This window comes from Saccopteryx leptura, chromosome 2 (assembly GCF_036850995.1).
Source record: "Saccopteryx leptura isolate mSacLep1 chromosome 2, mSacLep1_pri_phased_curated, whole genome shotgun sequence".
Classification (NCBI taxonomy): domain Eukaryota; kingdom Metazoa; phylum Chordata; class Mammalia; order Chiroptera; family Emballonuridae; genus Saccopteryx; species Saccopteryx leptura.
In genome coordinates, this window is record NC_089504.1 from 37,528,736 (window position 1) to 37,537,811 (window position 9,076).

Sequence of the window (9,076 nt, forward strand, 5' to 3'; positions counted from 1 at the left end):
TGCGACCCCCGCTCCCCCCCCCCCCATGTCCTCAGAGGCCCATCATAGCCCACTGGGCTTCCATCACACCATCTGCTCCAGGTCAGGAGCCCCAAACAACCTCTTGTCTCTTTTATCTTCCCATACAGCACTGGCTAGCACCTGATAAAAGCTCATGGATTGACGAAGCAAAACATTCCCCCAGCAACAGAAGTCCATTGTATCTCCCTTGGGTTCCACCCCACTCACAAGCTTCCAACCTAGAAGACTCAACCCTAGATACCCCATATGCAGAGTGCTGATCAGATTTTGAGGAACAGCTTGTGACAAATGATATCATGGTTGCCGGGAAGGACTGCTATGGGACCTTGGGGAGTTTTTCTCAATTGTCATAAAGGACATGCACATAAATCCATTCTCCTTCCCCTGCCAAGAGCCACAGTTTGTCTCCGCTTTCCAGCCACTTCTCCAGAAATCATAGTGCCAAGAAGCTGAGAGAGCTCCTGGGTAGTGGGAGGGAGGGGTGTGGGAGAGCAGGGAGAGGGGAGGGGGTGTAGTTTTTCTGAGATGAAGGCGACACCTAGTGGTTTTGGGGGGGAAATTTAAGGACAATGCTATTTTATTCTTAGGTGTATTTCTTTATTGAACACTGGCTGCCTTGCACAAGCAGTAGGGGTGAATTTTTTTTTAAAAAAAAAGGTGAATAATACAGCCCTTACCTTTGAGGAGCATATAAGTGGATCCCTGAGGCTCCAAGACCAAAGGCAAGCCCCCCAACAACTGTCTCTTACTCCAAGTCCAATAGAAATAGAAATGAGACTGTTCCTTTTTTAACAAGGAAAGATGGTAACTCCAGTTTCCAGCTTCCAACACTGGAAATAAAATGGAATTTTGTTTTATCTGAGCAAGGAAAAGGTGGCTAGAATAATTAAAAGGGTAATGGGAAACCTGAAAAAAGAATGGCTCCAGCATTAGACCATGCCAACCAAATACTACTTTTAAAGCAACTACACACAGCTTAAAGAGAGAAGCAAATCCAAAATGACACAATATCCACCAGAATTACAGAATTTCAGGGCTAGGAGGAATCTTATAAATATATTGTTCAATCCCCTCATTTAAAAATAATTGAAACTGAGTCCCCAAAGAGGAAGTCACATAGCTTCCTCCACGATTCCCCTTCCCCAAAGCTACTTGGCTTTTAATAGCAGAGCTGAGACTAAAATCAGATTTGCTGGTCTCTATGGGGCTCTGTACAGATATTCCACTGACTCACAGAACTCACCATATGAAGCCATGCTTACAGGATACAGGCCACCCAGACAAGGATCAGTCACCACTGTTACCCAGCCAAACAAATTCAAGTATGTGATATGTCTTTTTTTTTTAGCAAAGGAGAGAGACAGACAGAGACAGACAGAAGGAAAGGGAGAGAGATAAGAACTATCAACTCATAGTTATGGCACTTTAGCACCTTAGTTGTCCATTGATTGCTTTCTCATACTTGCCTTGACTGAGGGGTTATAGCCGAGCCAGTGACCCCTTGCTCAAGCCAGTGACCTTTGGGCTCAAGCCAGCAACCATGGGGTCATGTCTATGATCCCATGCTCAAGCCAGCGACCCCATGCTCAAGCTGGTGAGCTCATACTCAAGGTGGCGACCTCAGGGTTTCAAACCTGGGTCCTAAGCGTCCCAAGCCAATGCTCTTATCCACTGTGCCACTGCCTGGTCAGGCGTGATATGTCATTTAAAGCATTTTCCCCCTCCCCCTTCCTTCCAATTGGCCACTAATACTAGAAAGTGGGCAAAGGAAGAGAAAGAAAAGTTAATTGCTAAATGTGTGAAAGGCAGTGAGTGGGTTTTGTTTTGTTTTTCACTTTAGGGGAGTGATTTTAAAAAGTTAGATAAAAGAGACTTTGGGCCTGGCCTGTGGTGGTGCAGTGGATAAAGCATCGGCCCGGAATGCTGAGGTCGCCAGTTCGAAACCCTGGGTTTGCCTGGTCAAGGTACATATGAGAAGCAACTACTATGAGCTGATGCTTCCTGCTTCTCCTCTTTCTCCTTCTGTCTCTCCCTCTCTTTCCTCTCTCTAAAAATCAATAAATTTTAAGAAAAAAAAATTTTTTAAAGGAGCACTTTGGTTACCTATATAATCCAATTTTCTAAGCAATCACTGCACTCCCTGATGTGGACAGTAAGATTTTGGCTATATATGGTGACTCCACTGCAAGTCATACAAAGCCTGTGAAATCTAAAGACCTTGCTGGCCTGAGCAACACCCAGTTAGGAGCCAACTTTCTCTCTGTAAGGTTGCTAACACTGCCTTCACAAACACCATCTATAATTTCTTCTGGGACAGGGCCAACCCAAACACCTTATTTCTGATCTGTAGACCATCAGATCAGCTAGCTGCTAGAAGCTGCTGTGGTTTCCAACCTGCTCTGTTCCTTAGTGGAAAGAAATCCTGTCCTCAGTCACACTCAGGTCAAAGGAAGCTCAAGACCCTCACTGAGTTCTGGAACCATCTGATGTGGGCTCATGCTAACCTCCATGACAAGTCTTGATGCCACACACTGACCCAGTTCAGCACTGAGCAGGTAAGTTTTATAACTTACCTGATTTCGCAGCTAACTCTGGACCCTCAGATTTGCTCTACATCAGACCATGCCTCTGGGTCTAGAAGATTCCAGAGAAACAAACCACCTTCCAGTCCTCTCTCTGCTTGACTAACCTGACTTGCAAAACAAGGCTTTGAGTCTATGTGCTTGTCTCCTGCACACACAACAGACAAGTCCAAGAGAACCTGCCAACAGGGGGCAGAGAACAGCCATGGAAAAGAAGATAAAACGAGGCAGAAAAGATATATTTCAAATGCAGCATTTCCATAAGGGAGAGGAGGAAGCAGTGTAAAGAGAAACAGTGGAATGTACTGAAGACAAAGACTTTACTAAAATTCTGCATTATTTTTTTAGCCCCAGCAAGGGAGAGATAGACTCCTGAAGACAGGTCAGACCCCCGTTATTGCTCATGTGATCCACCTTCCACCCTCTCCCTACCTCCCTCTCTCCATAAGGAGGGCACAGTCTGGTTCACCATCTCATAATACTTAATATCCTTAAAGAGCTGTCGTTATTATTTAAAGGATCATGGGTTTTTACTTTGAATTCACATATTGCTTTTTTTTTCTTTCTTTCTTTTTTTTTTTTTTTTTTTTTTTTTTGGAGAGAGGAAGGGGAAGAGAGTAAGAGTCCTCTCTGAAGTCCTCTCAGAAACATCGATATGTTCCTGTATGTGCCCTGACCGGGGATTGAATTGATAACCTCTGCAGCCTCTACACTTCGAAACAAAGCTTTAACCAACCAAGCTATACGTCAGGGCATACATTGCTTTCTTTTAGAGTTAAAAGGATTTATTTGTATTTTTATATATTGATTTTAGTGGAGAAAGAGAGCTACATTGATCTGTTCCTGTATGTGCCCTGGCCGGGGAATTGAACCAGCAACCTATGTGCTTCAGGATGATGCTCTAATTGAGTTATCCATCCAGGGCAAAAAAAACCCCACTTTTAAATTTAAAATCATATCTTAGCTTCTAACTTGCTGGTCTACACATGTACTCTAAAAGCTGAACAGGTACCATACTCTAAGAGCCAGAAATACCAGGCTTGTGAAAAGACAGTCCAGAAGAGTAGTGTTTCTGTGGAGAATACTTCATAGAGTACCAGTGATTCCTAAAAAGGAATTTCAGAGTTGTCAGGAGAATTTGTCTTCAAGATGATTCAAGCTCAAGTGAACCCATTTGTCACCTATCTGCTCCATATAAGCTTAGACCAGCACATCTGTGAGTGTTCAAAAAGATTCCAGTGGTTTCCATGGCTCTTCTACATTTGGTCAGTTTTTCTAAGCACATATACTGCTTCCCTGCGTTTCTCTTACCACCCCTAGCCATTGTTATCAACCACAGTAATTACTTACCACCTCTGGGGAGCATCTGCTACACAAAGTCTCAAATATAGTATTATCTGTTATATTTCCTTCTCCACTTAAAATTCTGTCTTCATAAAAATCTTTCACTGAGAAAAATTGGCATGTGTTCTCTCACCTTTTAAGTCTTCAATATACAAATGTCTCATATAAAAAGAAGCAAAGACGGCATGATCATAACAACTTCTTTTTTTGTTTGTTTTTTTGTTTGTTTGTTTTTTGGGGTTTTTTAAAAGATTTTATTTATTCATTATAGAGAGGGGAGAGAGAGAGAAGGGGGGAGGAGCAGAAAGCATCAACTCCCATATGTGCCTTGAACAGGCAAGCCCAGGGTTTTGAACCGGCAACCTCAGTGTTTCCAGGTTGACACTTTATCCACTGCGCCACCACAAGTCAGGCCATAACAGCTTCTTAAGAATTGAAATGTTCCTGACCAGGCGGTGGCGCAGTGGATAGAGCGTCGGACTTGGATGCAGAGGACCCAGGTTCGAGACCCCGAGCTCGCCAGCTTGAGCGCACGGGCTCATCTGGTTTGAGCAAAAGAGCCCACTAGCTTGAACCCAAGGACGCTGGCTCAAGCAAGGAGTTACTCGGTCTGCTGAAGGCCCGCGGTCAAGGCACATATGAGAAAGCAATCAATGAACAACTAAGGTGTCAGTAGATGAACAACTAAGGTGTCGCAACGAAAAACTGATGATTGATGCTTCTCATCTCTCTCTGTTCTTGTCTGTCTGTTCCTATCTATCCCTCTCTCTGTCCCTGTAAAAAAAAGAAAGAAAAGAAAAGGAATTGAAATGTATTCATCACTATTTCATTCTCTATGTAGAATTTTCTAAAGAAGCCAAAGACTGGAAGAGGAGGAAAAATGTGAAGCAAGATTTGACAAACCTGGCCTGACCAGGCAGTGGCGCAGAAGATAAGTGGATAGAGCATCAGACTGGGACGGGAAGGACCCAGGTTCAAAACCCTAAGGTTGCCAGCTTGAGTACAGGCTCACCAGCTTGAGCACAGGATCACTAGTTTGAGCGTGGGATCATAGACATGACCCTATAGTCACTGGCTCAAGCCCTAAGGTCACTGGCTTGAACCCAAGGTCACTGGGTTGAGCAATGGATCACTCTCTCTGCTGTAGCCCCTGGTCAAGACACATATGAGAAAGCAATCAATGAACATCTAAGGAGATGAAACAAAAAATTGATGCATCTCATCTATTTTCCTGTCTGTCTGTTCCTATATGTCCCTCTCTCTGTCTCTCTCTGTGTCTCTGTCACACACACACACACACACACAGATTTGACAAAGCTGTACTCTTGCATGGCTGCAATATTTCAGTACAAAGGAAAGGAAATAAGTAGTTGGCCATGGCAATGTAGGGTTGGTCAGACTGAACACAGGAAGACCAGCTAAGAGGCTCCTGGAGAAATCTAACCATGAAAAGCTAAGTGCCTGGTCTAGGATGATGGATTAGTAATGGAGAGAGAAAAACCTATTTGAGATAATTTGAAGAAAAACAATAGAACTTAGTGGCAGTCTGAATCTACTGGATAAAGAGGAAAAATTACTCTAAGGCAGGGGTCACAGAGGCATAGACCCAGGCAGAAAAGGTAAATGTGAGAAGCAGCTGGGGGAAGATTTGCAAACCATGAAGTCCCTACTTCATCTATTTTTATTATTTTTATTTTTATTTATTTAATTTTTAAATTTTTTATTTTAAAGTGAGAAGCAGGGAGGCAGAGAGACAAATTCCTGTATGTGCCTGATGGGGATCCACCCAGCATACCCACTAGGGAGCGATGCTCTGCCCATCTGGGGCATTGCTCCATTGCAGCAGGAGTCATTCTAGCTCCTGAGGCTGAGGCCATGGAGCTGTCCTCAGCGCCCCGGCCAACTTTGCTCCAGTGGAGCCTTGTCTGGGAGGGGAAGAGAGAGCTAGAGAGAAAGGAGAGGGGGAGGGGTGGAGAAGCAGATGGGCGCTTCTCCTGTGGGCCTTGGCTGGGGATCAAACCTGGGACATCCACACGCCAAACTGATGCTCTGACTCTCTACTACTGAGCCAACTGGCCAAGGCCTAATTTTTTTTTTAAATTTTTTTATTTAAAGAGAGAGAGAGAAACACCAATTTGTTTTTCCACTTATTCATGCATTCATTGGTTGTTTCTTGATTGGGCCCTGATCAAACCCACAACCTTGGCACATTGGGTCAGTGCTGTAACTAAGCTACCCAGTCAAGGCTTGCCCCTGCTCCATCTAAAGTAGATGCCTCCCAATCTGGGATGGAGGCCAGAGTTGCCATTTCTTACATTTTTTTCCTTTGGACTGTTTCAACAGCCTCTGGGACAAATCTCTGGGTCTCCTGTCTCACCTCCCTCCAGTTCATCCTCCACAGAGTGTTCAGATGCCAGAGTGACCTTTTGAAACAAAAACCTAATTATGTCACTTCCCTGCTTAAAATTCTTAAATGGTTCCCCATGGAAGCTGAGTTTTTCAAACTGTTATTTTAGCAGAAAATAAAAGTTTGAAAAACTTCAAACAAAAGTTTAAGCATGAAACGGAAAAGAAGCCCAGCTACTGCAGATGAAGTAGCAGTGGTGGACCCAGGAACCGGGGCCCTGCCCTTAGTGCCGTGGTGGACCCAGGGACTGGGGCCCTTCCCTTAGTGCCATCTGAGCCCCTGAGCCTCTGGGCATACCCACCAAACAGAGGGAGCACAGGAGGATTTTCCAAGCGGTACATATATATGGGTGGTCTCAAGGAAATCCATTTCCAGATCCTCATCTTCCATACATACCCTTCCCTAAAACCGATCTGCACAAGAATGATCCTGTGCTTTACAGTCCTTATCTTGCTTTACAAAAGAAAGTCATGCCCCTGGCCCTTGCCAAATCCTATTATGATGAACCATTCTAGGATGTAAAAACTGCAGGGACCAAGCAAAGGGCTATATAAATAAAGATATTAGTCCAGGGAAACTTAAAGGTTAATCAAGGCACCTTAAACTTATGTACATGTATTCATGTACGTACTTCTCTGTTAAGGGTAAAACTTGGCATTGGAAATGGTTGTTTAACCCATGCTGGGATTCTCTACAATTAGCACAGCTAAAGGAGACTATATTAATGACCTATTTTTTTTTTTTTTTTTTTTTTTTTAGCAAGAGGGACAGACAGGAAAGGTGAGAGATGAGAAGCATCAATTCTTTGTGGCAGCACCTTAGTTGTTCATTGATTGCTTTCTCATGTGTGCCTTGACCAGGGGGCGGGAGTAGGCTACAGCTAAGCCAGGGACCCCTTGGGCTCAAGCCAGCAGCCTTGGGGTCATGTCTATGATCCCACACTCAAGCCAGTGACCCTGCACTCAAGCTGGTGAGCCCACACTCAAGTCAGATGAGCCCGAGCTCAAGCCCATGACCTCGCTCTATCCACTGCGTCACCACCTGGTCAGGCATTTTTTAAACTTTTTTTTTTAAAGACTTTATTTATTCATTTTAGAGAGGAGAGAGAGAGAGACAGGGTGGAGCAGGAAGCATCAACTTCCATATGTGCCTTGACTGCGCAAGCCCAGGGTTTCAAACCAGTGACCTCAGCATTTCAGGTCAACGCTTTATTTACTGCGTCACCACAGGTCAGGCTGACATGTTTTCTTTAAAAGTAATTGGAGTACACTAAAATAGTTGAGTTGTACTGTATACAAATTATATTTCAATAACCTGACTTCAAACAGATAAACAGAAAAAATATAACTGAGAAGTTTTACAGGCCACCCACCAAAAAATTCAAATATACTGAATAAAAACTATGTATAAAAAATTAAGTGACTCAAAAAAAAATCAAGTGACTTCTTTTGTATTTGGCATGCTTTATTCAATAAGATTTTAGTCTACTTTATCAAATCATCATGAAATATTTACTATGATTACAGTCAATCTTCAGCTTATTTCAAGTTATTAAGTGATAAATATTTTGTCTTCTATTAACAATTTATAAATTTAAACGCATGATAATAAACGTAGGATTTCAACTTAAAACTGTTTAGGAGAGTTATTACTATTTTAGGGAGCTCATGAGTAAAAAGTATTTGAGCTCTGTGGCTCAAAATAATGTTTAAGACATCAATGGCTACATAGTGGCTCAATCCTATCAGACATAAGTCTCCCCGTCTTCTAATAAATATTTTAAATAACAGCACCTTTACTTATTTGAAATAAAATTACTAGATAACACAACCTATTTATACACATAATTTCAAAACACCAAAAGTGTCCTATCTGGAATATAAAAGAGGAATAAAAGACAATAACTTATAGTAATGTTAGGTATTTCAGTACATAGAGGTTGAACTTAATAACTATCACAGAAGACTTAAGGAAGCCCTCAGATGCTTATACCAAACAGTATGAAATGAGAAAGTTAGAGTTTAAGACAAGTAAGATCAGAAGCCAAAACATTAAAAGACATGATAAATTAACACATTAATGTTAAGTAATAATAAACCAGATTTATTTATATATCACACCCTACACAATTACTTGGTAGAACATTTAAAAATTATACAGAACTCAGGGTCTCTAAATCATAGAGAATTCAGGACATTTATTTCACATACAAAATGTTGCCCTGGACAGATAGCTTGATTGACTAGAGCAATGGTTTTCAAAGTGTGCACCAGGGCCCACTGGTGTGCCCTAGAAGATTTTCAGGTGCACCCTATGGTATTCCAGAGAAATATGTGCCTGTTGGGGACCAAAAAACCAACAGGGTTTTTGGAGTTCAGATTTTTGGGAGACAGAGGTGTGGGGAATTGGCTGTAAGCTGGCAGTCTGCCCAACCCCCCACCTCACTTGCCTGATTAGGTTGCAAGAGGCTGTTAAGCTGTGGTGCTGGATTGTTTACACTACCCCTCATGTTCCCAGAAAGACTGGAGGCAAGTTTCTTCTATCCTTTGTTTGGTGTAAAGTTAAGATGATATGTATGGTGGGAGTTTTCTGTACTCAACACAATTAGGAGTAAAAAGAGAGGAATTCTTCAATGTATTGATGAGGAAATGAGAGTTTGCCTTTCAAATATATGCCCAAATATTGAAGAAATTGCTAGGACACAGCAGGCTCATGATTCTTC